The 13,064-nt window shown below is 45.5% G+C and overlaps 1 long non-coding RNA gene across 1 annotated transcript in view; it reads right to left on the bottom strand.

The window, feature by feature from the left end:
* Window positions 1–13,064, bottom strand: part of LOC141080849 (uncharacterized) — a 166,251-nt gene that overhangs the window by 68,260 nt on the left and 84,927 nt on the right. The window contains exon 4 of the long non-coding RNA XR_012229156.1: window positions 4,870–4,941. This is a non-coding gene — a long non-coding RNA (uncharacterized lncRNA). The remainder of the gene's footprint in view (window positions 1–4,869; window positions 4,942–13,064) is intronic.

Genomic DNA, 13,064 nt, shown 5'->3' with positions numbered 1-13,064 from the left:
ATAGAAGATAGTCGGTAATACATCTGCTGGCTTCTGTAAAATCACTGCAGGAGCTGACATGATAAAAGAGATGGATTACATACAGTAATGACAAATAAAATATGTAGATATTTACAGTTGTGGCCAAAAGTATTGACACCCCTGCAAATTCTGTCAGGTAATACTCAGTTTCTTCCGGAAAATGATTGCAATCACAAATTCTTTGGTATTATTATCTTCATTTAATTTGTCTTAAATGAAAAAACACAAAAGAGAATGAAGCAAAAAGCAAAACATTGATCATTTCACACAAAACTCCCAAAATGGGCCAGACAAAAGTATTGGCACCCTCAGCCTAATACTTGGTTGCACAACCTTTAGCCAAAATAACTGTGACCAACCGCTTCCGGTAACCATCAATGAGTTTCTTACAATGCTCTGCTGGAATTTTAGACCATTTTTCTTTGGCAAACTGCTCCAGGTCCCTGATATTAGAAGGGTGCCTTCTCCAAACTGCCATTTTTAGATCTCTCCACAGGTGTTCTATGGGAGTCAGGTCTGGCCTCATTGCTGGCCACCTTAGAAGTCTCCAGTGCTTTCTCTCAAACCATTTTCTAGTGCTTTTTGAAGTGTGTTTTGGGTCATTGTCCTGCTGGAAGACCCATGACCTCTGAGGGAGACCCAGCTTTCTCACACTGGGCCCTACATTATGCTGCAAAATTTGTTGGTAGTCTTCAGACCTCATAATGCCATGCACACGGTCAAGCAGTCCAGTGCCAGAGGCAGCAAAGCAACCCCAAAACATCAGGGAACCTCCGCCATGTTTGACTGTAGGGACTGTGTTCTTTTCTTTGAATGCCTCTTTTTTTCTCCTGTAAACTCTATGTTGATGCCTTTGCCCAAAAAGCTCTACTTTTGTCTCATCTGACCAGAGAACATTCTTCCAAAATGTTTTAGGCTTTTGCAGGTAAGTTTTGGCAAACTCCAGCCAGGCTTTTTTATGTCTTGGGGTAAGAAGTGGGGTCTTCCTGGGTCTCCTACCATACAGTCCCTTTTCATTCAGATGCTGACGGATAGTACGGGTTGACACTGTTGTACCCTCGGACTGCAGGGCAGCTTGAACTTGTTTGGATGTTAGTCGAGGTTCTTTATCCAACATCCGCACAATCTTGCGTTGAAATCTCTTGTCAATTTTTCTTTTCCGTCCAAATCTAGGGAGGTTAGCCACAGTGCCATGGGCTTTTGATGACACTGCGCACGGTAGACACAGGAACATTCAGGTCTTTGGAGATGGACTTGTAGCCTTGAGATTGCTCATGCTTCCTCAAAATTTGGTTTCTCAAGTCCTCAGACAGTTCTTTGGTTTCTTTTCTCCATGCTCAATGTGGTACACACAAGGACACAGGACAGAGGTTGAGTCAACTTTAATCCATGTCAACTGGCTGCAAGTGTGATTTAGTTATTGCCAACACCTGTTAGGTGCCACAGGTAAGTTACAGGTGCTGTTAATTACAAAAATTAGAGTAGCATCACATGATGTTTCAAACAGTGCCAATACTTTTGTCCACCCTCTTTTTTTATGTTTCGTGTGGAATTATATCCAATTTGGCTTTAGGACAATTCTTTTTGTGTTTTTTCATTTAAGACAAATTAAATGAAGATAATCATAACAAAGAATTTGTGTTTGCAATAATTTTCAGGAAGAAACTGAGTATTAGCTGACAAAATTGCAGGGGTGTCTATACTTTTGGTCACAGCTGTAGATGTCCGTGACAAATACAATTAGTACAGTGTGTGTGGAAATTACTGTACATGCATTTAATTAATTAAAGATTATTTTTTGAAAAAATATGGCATGAGCTCCCGCACAATTTTCATAATAAGCAGAGGGTAAGCTGACAGCTGGCGGCCAATGTTTATAGCCTGGGAAGGGGGTAATACCCATAGAGCTTCCCAGGCTATTAATATCATCTCACAGCTGTATATTTAGCCTTTACTGGCTATTAAAATGGGGGACCCTAAAAAAATGTGGAGTCCCCGTATAATTAATAACCAGCAAAGGCAGACAGTTGCGGGCTGATATTAATAGCCTAGGAAGGGGCCATGGATACTACCCTCCCCTGGCTAAAAATATCAGCTATCAGCCGCCCCAGAAAAGGTGCAGTCTCACGGTGATCTGCTGTGAATACACTGAGCTTGAACTGCGGTGCCCTCATCACTGGCATTTTCCCACGGTCCAGTTGTCCCCGCAGTTCAGATTGTGAGGGAGCGCAGCTTCCAGCAGCTCATTCACCAGTGGTTTTCAGCCAGGACGGTTGCATCTTGGCATCATCCAGGTTGAAAACTATTTCTCCCTCAGATATGGATTACTGCGTGGGACAAAACGACGGACAGGTATGGTATATTGTTGGTTTATTATTTTACTTTTATTACAAGAGATAGAGGGCATTGGGGGAATAGGTGAGGTTATAAGTATGGTTTAATTAAGAATATTAAAGAAGTCTGTGTCTTTATTTCAATTAAAGGATTTTTTACTAGGTGTCTGTGTTTTCTTTACAATTTGACTATGGGGTTAGTAATAGGGGCATCTTATTGATGCCTCTACATTACTAACCTCGGAGCTTGATGTCACAAAGGTGACATCAACCCCTACAACTATTACCCCACTTGCCACCGCTACAGGGCAAGTGGGAAGAGCAAGGTTAAATGCCAGAATTGACCCTCCTGGCACCTTCCAACACATAGACCTTTCAGGACCTTAGAACACAGACCATTCAGGTCCATACACTCTTAACATGTGACCCCAACCCTAGTCACATTATGTAGCTGTAACCACCCCCATAGGTGGGCGGTGTGTGTGTGGTTAGTCAGCTCTGCCCAGCTCTCTGACTAACCCTTCAGGCCCCCCTTATAAGTAAACAAACACTTGCGGAATTACAAGTCCCAGAGCAACAACATTTCAGTGTGATTTTACTGTACACCGCACATGAATTGCCAGCTTTTCAAAGGACACTGGTGCATAAAAATCGGACAGCACTCGCATGGTCTAAGTGCTGTGCGATTTTTTTCTCGCATCCATTGACTTGCATTGGCGAGTCTCATCCGAGATGCGCAGCAGATACACAGATTTTTTTTCTCAGTCCGACTTCAGCTGAAAAAAAAAAATTGCAGATGAGGTGTAACCCATTGAATAACATTGGTCAGAGTGCAATCCGATTTTTTTATTGCACTCGTCCGTTTTTCTTGCAAATGGGTATAAGCCCTTACAGAGCCACTCCTTAGTTGCCCTGGCTGTGTGTTTTGGGTCATTGTCATAATGGAAGACCCAGACATGACCCATCTTCAATGCTCTTACTGAAGGAAGGAGGTTGTTCGCCAATGTCTTGCAGTACATGACCCCATCCATCCTCCCTTCAATATGGTGCAGTCGTCCTGTAACATTGCAGAAAAGCACCCCCAAAGCATGATGTTTCCCCCAACATGCTTCACGGTTGGGATGGTGTTCTTGAGATTGTACTCATCCTTCTTTTTCCAAACACTGAGTGGAGTTGATACCAAAAAGATCTATTTTGGTGTCACCTGACCACATGAACTTTTCCATGCCTCCTCTGGATCATCCAGATGGTCATTGGCGAACTTTAAACAAGCCTGGACATGTGCATGACCTTACATGCCCTGCAGGATTTTACTCTATGACAGCGTAGCGTGTTACGATAATGCTTGAGATGGTAGCCCCAGCTCTCTTCAGGTCATTGACCAGGTTCCCCCATGTAGTTCTGGGTTAATTCCTGAACTTACTCTGAATCATCGTTACCCCACAAGGCGAGATCTTGCATGGAGCCTCAGACCTAGAGAGATTGACAGTCATCTTGTGTTTCTTCCATTTTCTAATAATTGCGCCCACAGTTTTTGTAATCCTGTAGGCCATCCCAGCCATGTGCAGGTCTACAGTTTTGTCCCTGGTGTCCACAGACTGCTCTTTTTTCTTGGTCATGGTGGAGAAGTTGGAGTGTGATTGATTGAGTGTGTGGACAGGTGTCTTTTATACAGGTAACAAGTTCAAACAGGTGCTATTAATACAGGTAATGACTGCAGAGTAGAGCTTCTTAAAGAAAAACTAATAGGTTTGTGAGGGCCAGAATTCTTGCTGGTTGGTAGGTGATCAAATTCTTATTTCATGCAATAAAATGCAATTTAATTATTTATAAATCATACAATATGGTGGGAAAACTTGCAAAATCGCAGTGTATCAAATACTTATTTTCCCCACTATATTATAAAACAAAAACAAGGATTAATGCCAGGGGGCAGGACACGTATATTTCCCAGTGGATACACCTTTATAGTGCTAGAAATAGAGTAAATACAAATAAGCCTGCTACCAAAGCAAACGTGAGGAGCAAGTGTAAAATATCGGACAGTCGGAGACTAACACAAACACTGGAAATGAGCAAATACCGACCAAAAATCCACAATAATAAGTATCCAAAAATTATAATTTATAAATAAATCAGGTAAATATTAACCGAGCGAATAGGGACAATGCAAACATATGAAGATTGCACATATGTAAAGACTAAACAACAAAGAGCGATACATCAGCACTAGAAATAAGTGTTGACATGCACATTTCTATATAAAATTTTGATTCTATATCTCAAAAAATAAAAAATATATAATAGGAAAAAATATAAAAAAATATAAAAAGAACAAATATATATACCTACAATAGTGTCCACAAGTGTGCTAAAGAAGTAAAGTGCAAAGTGCTAACAGATACCATAAAGTGTCGATGCAAGCATGTCATAGGTAAACAAAAACCGAGAACCAAGCTTGAGTGCACAAGTATGAATAATTATAAAGTGGAACAACAGTAAAAAAATCACTTACAATGATAATGAGGTCTCGGTCTCCTGGATGGTGCCCTCACCCTCGCAGGGTATCAAACGCTTATTTTCCCCACTGTAGATAGACAGAAAGGAATATGTCAGTGAGATATATAATCAGTGCTTTGTGTGTGTAGTTTTCTGTACTTGTAATTATCTAATAAATAAATGAAAGAAAAAGAATGGTGTAGGGTCCCCCTTATTTTTATTAACAAGCTGGGGGAGAGAACAAGGCTGATAGCTGGTCTTAGTAGTCTGGGAATGGGTCAGCAAACATAAATCTTCCCAGGCTATTAATATCAGCTCACAGCTGTCTACTTAGCCTTTACTGGTTATTAAAAAGGGGGCCGAAAAATAAAATTGATACTACTGTCAGTGTGTTCCGGCTGGCGTGCTGAGCAGTCACATTACTCATGATGCAGCTCAACACACCATCGGGATGTAGCAGAATTGGGGATGGTCGTGGGACGTGGGATGGATTTCCGTAAGACTCTTTGGAATATTTCATTCTTTAATGGCAATATATGGTTAAAAGAGTGTCAAGGAAGTGTTCTTTTTACAATTAAGTAGTTTTCTTTGTGTGTGTTTATTTCTTTTGACTACACTTCTCTATTACTAACCCCTGGGCTTGATGACATTACATAGCTGAAATCAATCCAAAACCATTATTCCGCTTGCCAATGCACCAGGGCATGCGGAAAGAACTAAAGCTAAGCACCAGACTTGACAAATCTAATGGATGCACCATTTCTGGGGCAACTCAAGGCTAGTGTTATTAGTCTGAGCAGGGGCAATATCCATGGCCCCTTTCCAGTCTATTAATATCAGCCCACAGCTGTTTACTTAGCCTTTGCTGGTTATTAACCCCTTCCCGACATGCGCAATACATGTACTGCGCTGCGGGAACTGCATTCCTGCAAACTGCAGTTGATCTACGGTGCCACGATCTCTCAGGTTCACGAAGAGCACAGCCACGATCTGGTGTGGGTGTCCACGCTATATAAGAGCGGACACCCTTCAGCAGAGCCCACGATCAGTGCTAGCATCAATCGCAGACGATTAACCCCTCTGGTGCCACTGTCAATAGTGACAGAGACATAGAGGAGAATCGTGCAGGGAGTGAGCTCACTGTCTGTTCCTATAAGCACAACATAATTCGATCACATTGTGCTGATCACCTCCATGGTGACCCCTGGCCGTAAGATGGCCGCGAGGTCCTTCAGGGTCCTGCAGGGAATGTGAATTGTGAACGCCTGCTAACGAAAGCTTCCTAACAAAAAAATATTTTGAATACTGTGCTAATGAAAAGTAGACATGTGGGAAACGTTACTTATTAACTATTTTGTGTGACATGACTCTCTGATTTAATAGCATAAAAATTAAAAGTTTGAAAACTGCAAAATATTTTCCATTTTTGCCAAATTCCCAATATTTAAAAAAATAAATAGGTTATTGCAAAGAAATTTTATCACTATCATAAAGCACAATATGTTACAAAAAAAACCTGTCTCAATCACTCGGATCCATTGAAGCGTTCCAGAGTTATGACCTCATAAAGTGACATTGGTCAGAATTGTAAAAATTGTGAAAAATGAGGATGAATGAACTCACGGAGATCAACATCCAACACTGCGGAGACACCATCACGTTTCTCAACGCAGTGATTCTAGAGCAATGCCCCCATCCCCTATGGGAAATATGTAAAAACATGCAAACACAAGCCGCGGAGACACCATCACATGTTTCTCAACGCAAGCAATAACTAGCCAGGTCTTTCCCCGGGAAGGAACAACCACGGGAAGGGCAGTCTCCAATGAAGGAAACCACCTATGCCAAAACATGGTATCCATCCACATTTGACAGCTGTTTCGGGGTATTGCCCCTCATCAGTGTGGAGAAGGAAACTGGCCAGTAGGAGCAATGCCTAGTAGAAGACTGTGAAAAATGAGGATCAATGAACTCATTTTATACAGTCTTCTACTAGGTATTGCTCCTACTGGCCAGTTTCCTACTCCACACTGATGAGGGGCAATACCCCGAAACAGCTGTCTGTGGATGGATATCATGTTTTGGCATATTTGGTTTCCTTCATTGGAGACTGCCCTTCCCGTGGTTGTTCCTTCCTGGGGAAAGACCTGGCTAGTCATTGCTAGAATTGTAAAAATTGGCCTGTTCAGGAAGGTAAAAACAGGCTTTGAGGTGAAGAGGTTAAAAACAGGAGGGACCCCATGCTATTTTTTCGGGTCCCCTTTTTAACCCCTTTCCGGCATCGGGTGTAATAATACGCCGATGTCAGACACCCTACCTTTGATGTGGGCTCTGGCGCTGAGCCCACATCTTTTTGGCACATGTCAGCTGTTTGGAACAGCTGACATGTGCCGCTAACAGCCATGGCAGAAATCACGACGCTCCCGCAGCTGTTAACCCATTAAATTCCGTTGTTAAACTCAGATAGCGGCATTGAACACGCGCTTCCGACAAGCACCTGAAATCCACCCATCACGTGATCGTGGGTCACCGATGGGTTGGCATGACAACCAGAGGTCTACTGCGGACCTCTATGTCATGTCGGACACTGTTCACACCAGGGTGTCCAGCAGACAGCGGTAATACCCTGTTGGGTATTCTGTTCCAGTCGGGATAGGGTTAACCAGGTTGTCATGCTGGCTGAGGGCTGGGCCACGCCCTTGGTCTTTAAATAGTTCGTCCTGACTATGGGCGTCGCCGACTATAGCTTTAGCCTAGTGCTAGCAATACCGGTCAGCAGTGGTGGTGTTGGAGCGTCTGATATCTGGTGCAGTATATCCCTCAGTGGTTCTTTCTCCAATCTGTTATATATATATTTGGTTGCCCTTGCACATTATTGTATTCCCTTGTGTATTAACTGTGTGGTGTTTCTTTTACCCCTGTCCATACGTATTTGTGGGGTCTGGTGTCTGGTCCCCTCACTGGGTGGAGGGTGGTGGGTTCAGCTTAGGGCTGGACAGGAGACAGGGACAGGGTGGAGGCTCAGGCAGGCACACCTTCAGTGTAAACCCTGGGTAGAGGGACAGACAGGGTTCCCCTAGTCTGAGGGACATCACAGGGGTCCCGGGGTTTTTGCCTAAAGTAACCTAGGCATACCATGACATTATAGTCGGCCCAAATAATAAAGTGAGAGAAAAAAAAAAAAAAAAAGGTATAGATAGGGAATATAGGGGTTACTTACTATGGATCCTATACTTTCCCTAACCAAGCAGCTGGAGGCTCTATCCATACAGGTCACTGAACTCAGGGGGGCGGTCCAGCAACAAGGCCTGTCAGCTCCTGCAGTACCTGCTGAGGCTGCAGCCAGGGCAGCTGAGCCCAAGTTTCCCCTTCCTGAACGATTTGCTGGTGATCGTGGTAAGTTCACGGTGTTTCGTGAATCATGCAAATTGTATTTCCGTATGCGTCCACATTCCTCAGGTAATGAGGCTCAACGCGTGGGCTTGGTGATTTCTTTGCTGAGTGGTGACCCACAGGCCTGGGCCTTTTCACTCCCTTCAGACTCACAGGCATTTGAATCTGTAGATTTTTTTTTCTCTGCTCTGGGTTTGATCTATGACGATCCGGATAGATTAAACTTAGCAGAGTCTAAGATACGCTCACTGCTACAGGGTGATCGACCAGCTGAGGATTACTGCACGGAATTCCGGCGCTGGGCGGTGGAGACGCAGTGGAATGACCCTGCGCTTAGAAGTCAATTTTTGCATGGGGTTTCTGGAAGGGTTAAACAAACTCTCCTAATGTACGAGACTCCCGCCTCTCTGGAGGCTGCGATGGCACTTGTAGTACGCATAGACCGACGTCTCCGTCAGGGGGCGCTGGTTTCGTTGCCTCCGGGAGGTGGGGGAGTGGTCGGTGAGGTTGCCGCGGGTGAATCCGTGGAACCCATGCAGATCGCTGGTATAGCACAGTCACCGAGTAACAAGCCTAAACGTCCTTGGCACAGAAGGCAGGGGCTCTGTTTTTTTTGTGGCAAAGGAGGACATTTTATTAACGCTTGCCCCCTGGTACCTAAGAAGGGCGCGCTGGCGGAAAACTGATAGGCTCAGAGGGTTTGGAGGAGTCTAGTCTGAGCCTTTGTGTATCCTCCGTCATGGTTTCCCAGTGTATGCTCCCTGCTAGGGTGGTACTTGGGGGGCAAATGCTCTCTATTACAGTATTTATTGATAGTGGCTCAGCTGCCAATCTCATTGATGAGAGGTTCGCGCATACAGCGGGATTTCCGGTGGAGAAATTGCCGAATCCCATCCGGGTGGTTACCATCAATGCTTCCCCGTTGTCTCAAGGGGAGATCACAGAGTGTGTGTTGGATATACAACTCCACATCGGAGTATTACACTCAGAGCGGGTAACTTGTAAGGTGCTTAGTAACTTACCGGCTCAGATGGTTCTGGGCTTTCCATGGTTGTCAATGCATAATCCTGTTATTGATTGGAAGACCCAGGACATAATTCAGTGGAGCAGGGAGTGTCAGGAGAGGTGCCTGGCTACATGTATTTCCGCTTTGACCCCCAGTATCCCGGAGCCGTTGCTGGATTATGCGGATGTATTTTCTGAGAAGGGTTGTTCGGAACTACCACCGCATCGCCCCTATGACTGTGCTATTAGGTTGAAACCAGGGGCCAAGTTACCTAAAGCTAGAATGTTTAATATCTCAGGTCCCGAGAGGCTAGCTCTCAAGGAATACATTGCGGATAGCCTGAGCAAGGGTCATATTAGACCTTCCTCTTCTCCTCTGGCTGCTGGCTTCTTCTTTGTTAAAAAGAAGGATGGCGGTTTACGCCCGTGTCTGGATTTCAGAGAACTCAACCAGATTACGGTCCGTGATCCTTACCCTATGCCACTTATACCCGATTTATTCAACCAAGTGGTTGGTGCCAGGTGGTTCTCCAAACTGGACCTCAGGGGGGCGTACAATCTTATAAGAGTCCGTCAGGGGGATGAGTGGAAGACAGCGTTCAATACCCCTGAGGGTCACTTTGAGAGTTTGGTAATGCCGTTTGGGTTGACTATGGCACCGGCGGTCTTTCAACACTTCATTAATGATGTCTTCTCTCAGTTGTTGGGGAGGTTTGTTATAATTTATCTTGACGACATCCTCATTTTCTCTCGCGACCATGATACACATATAGAGCATGTTAGACAGGTTCTGCAGTTGCTCAGAGAGAACAGGCTCTATGTCAAGCTTGAAAAATGTGTGTTTTTCGTACAGGAGCTACCGTTCTTGGGTTATATAATCTCCGCCTCAGGTTTTAAGATGGACACCGCAAAGGTGCAGGCGGTACTACATTGGGATCGGCCTGATAATCTTAAGGCGCTTCAGCGATTTCTTGGCTTCTCCAATTACTATAGGAAATTTATTAAGAACTTCTCTATGATTGCCAAACCACTGACTGACATGACTAAGAAGGGTACCGACTTTTCTGACTGGTCTGAGCCTGCAGTACAGGCGTTTGAATTCCTCAAGAATAGTTTTGCCTCAGCGCCCATTCTGGTGCAGCCCGATGTCTCCTTACCGTTTGTCGTGGAAGTGGATGCGTCGGAGGTTGGAGTGGGGGCTGTACTGTCTCAGGGCCCTTCTTGGGCCAAGTTGCATCCGTGTGCCTTCTTCTCCAAGAAGCTGTCGCCTGCGGAGCGTAATTATGATATTGGCAACAGGGAACTATTGACCATCAAATTGGCATTTGAGGAGTGGCGACACTTCTTGGAGGGGGCTGTTCATCAGATTACTGTGATAACCGACCATAAGAATTTGCTTTATTTAGAATCTGCTAAGCGCCTGTCCTCCAGACAGGCTCGCTGGGCATTATTCTTCACCCGGTTCAACTTCATTGTTACCTATCGACCTGGGTCGAAGAATGTTAAGGCAGACGCTTTATCCAGGTGTTTTCCTGGTGGAGAGTTATGTGAAGAGCCGGTGCCTATTCTCCAAAAGGGTGTGGTGGTATCTGCCATCACGACAGAGATTGAGGCAGAGATTGCGGAGGCTCAGGAGGTGGTACCGCCGGGGTTGCCTGCTAATAAATCTTTTGTGCCGCTACATCTACGCTCTAGAGTGTTGGGCGAACATCACGACACGGTACTGGCAGGTCATCCAGGGGTTAAGAGCACTCTGGAACTGGTATCGCGTCGTTTTTGGTGGCCTAAAATCCGGCAGGATGTGGCCTCATATGTGGCTGCCTGTACCACGTGCGCACGGGCCAAGACTCCTCGTTCCCGTCCCGCTGGTAGCTTGCAGCCTCTCGGGGTGCCCAGTAAGCCATGGACTGAGATTTCCATGGATTTTATTACTGACTTGCCCGCCTCGGCAGGGAACTCGGTCATTTTGGTAATTGTTGATAGGTTCTCCAAAATGTCACATTTCGTTGCTTTACCGTCTTTGCCCAATGCTAAGACTCTTGCTCAGATATTTATTCGCGAGGTGGTCAGACTTCATGGTGTCCCGTCTGACATTGTGTCTGATCGAGGTACGCAGTTTGTGGCAAAGTTTTGGAGAGCTTTTTGTTCTCGCCTTGGAATCAAATTATCTCATTCATCGGCTTTCCACCCTCAGTCGAATGGACAGACTGAGCGGATGAACCAAAACCTGGAGCAATACTTGCGCTGCTTTATTTCCGACAATCAGGAAGAGTGGTCAGCGTTTCTTCCTCTGGCAGAATTCGCAATAAACAACCATTGCCAGGAATCGTCTGGGGAATCTCCTTTTTTTTGTGTGTATGGTCAACATCCTCAATTTTGCACCTTGCGTCAGGGGTGCTCAGTTGGCGTCCCTGAAGAGGACCAGTTGGGAGCTCAATTGTCGTCTGTTTGGAGGAGAGTCAAGCAGCGCTTGTTGAAGGTGGGTTCCAGGTACAAACGGGTGGCTGACTGCAGACGTGTGCCAGGTCCGGACCTGTGTGTGGGTGATTGGGTGTGGTTATCTACTAGGAACATTAAGCTCAAGATACCGTCACTTAAGTTGGGTCCCAGGTTCATTGGCCCATTTAGAATCTCCGCAGTGATCAACCCAGTGGCATTTCGTTTGGAGTTGCCGGCTGTGTATAAGATTCATAATGTATTTCACAAAGCATTGCTAAAGAAGGTCGTGGGTTTGGTGAATGGTTCCCCCGGGCCACCACCTCCCATCTTGGTGGATGGCGCGTTGGAATTTGAGGTGTCCAAAGTGGTGGACTCTAGGGTTGTGCGTCGCACTCTACAGTACCTGGTCCACTGGCGTGGCTATGGTCCTGAGGAGAGGACATGGGTGCCGGCCTCTGACATTCATGCTGATCGACTGGTTACTATGTTCCATCGTCGCCATCCGGACAAGCCAGGTCCTCGACATGGTGAGGTTCCGGAGGTCCCTCGTAGAAGGCGGGGTACTGTCATGTCGGACACTGTTCACACCAGGGTGTCCGGCAGACAGCGGTAATACCCTGTTGGGTATTCTGTTCCAGTCGGGATAGGGTTAACCAGGTTGTCATGCTGGCTGAGGGCTGGGCCACGCCCTTGGTCTTTAAATAGTTCGTCCTGACTATGGGCGTCGCCGACTATAGCTTTAGCCTAGTGCTAGCAATACCGGTCAGCAGTGGTGGTGTTGGAGCGTCTGATATCTGGTGCAGTATATCCCTCAGTGGTTCTTTCTCCAATCTGTTATATATATATTTGGTTGCCCTTGCACATTATTGTATTCCCTTGTGTATTAACTGTGTGGTGTTTCTTTTACCCCTGTCCATACGTATTTGTGGGGTCTGGTGTCTGGTCCCCTCACTGGGTGGAGGGTGGTGGGTTCAGCTTAGGGCTGGACAGGAGACAGGGACAGGGTGGAGGCTCAGGCAGGCACACCTTCAGTGTAAACCCTGGGTAGAGGGACAGACAGGGTTCCCCTAGTCTGAGGGACATCACAGGGGTCCCGGGGTTTTTGCCTAAAGTAACCTAGGCATACCATGACACTCTATGGTTGTCACTGCCGGATTACTATGAGCGTTGTCCGGTGGTCGACACTCATAGCAAGTGAGTACTTCTGCTATATACAGGCGATGGCAGCTTCTAATCTCCCATGGAGACTATTGAAACATGGCAAAAGTTAAAAAATAGTTTTTAAAAATATAAAACAAATATAAAAATTTAATTTGCCCCTCTTTTGCCCCATTCAAAATAAAACAATAAAAAAAATCAAACATACACATATTT

Source organism: Dendrobates tinctorius, unplaced genomic scaffold (assembly GCF_039654945.1).
Source record: "Dendrobates tinctorius isolate UK_male_01 unplaced genomic scaffold, ASM3965494v1 ptg000004l, whole genome shotgun sequence".
Lineage (NCBI taxonomy): Eukaryota > Metazoa > Chordata > Amphibia > Anura > Dendrobatidae > Dendrobates > Dendrobates tinctorius.
Note: the sequence above shows the minus strand (reverse complement) of the source record. Positions and strands in the feature narration are given on the sequence as shown.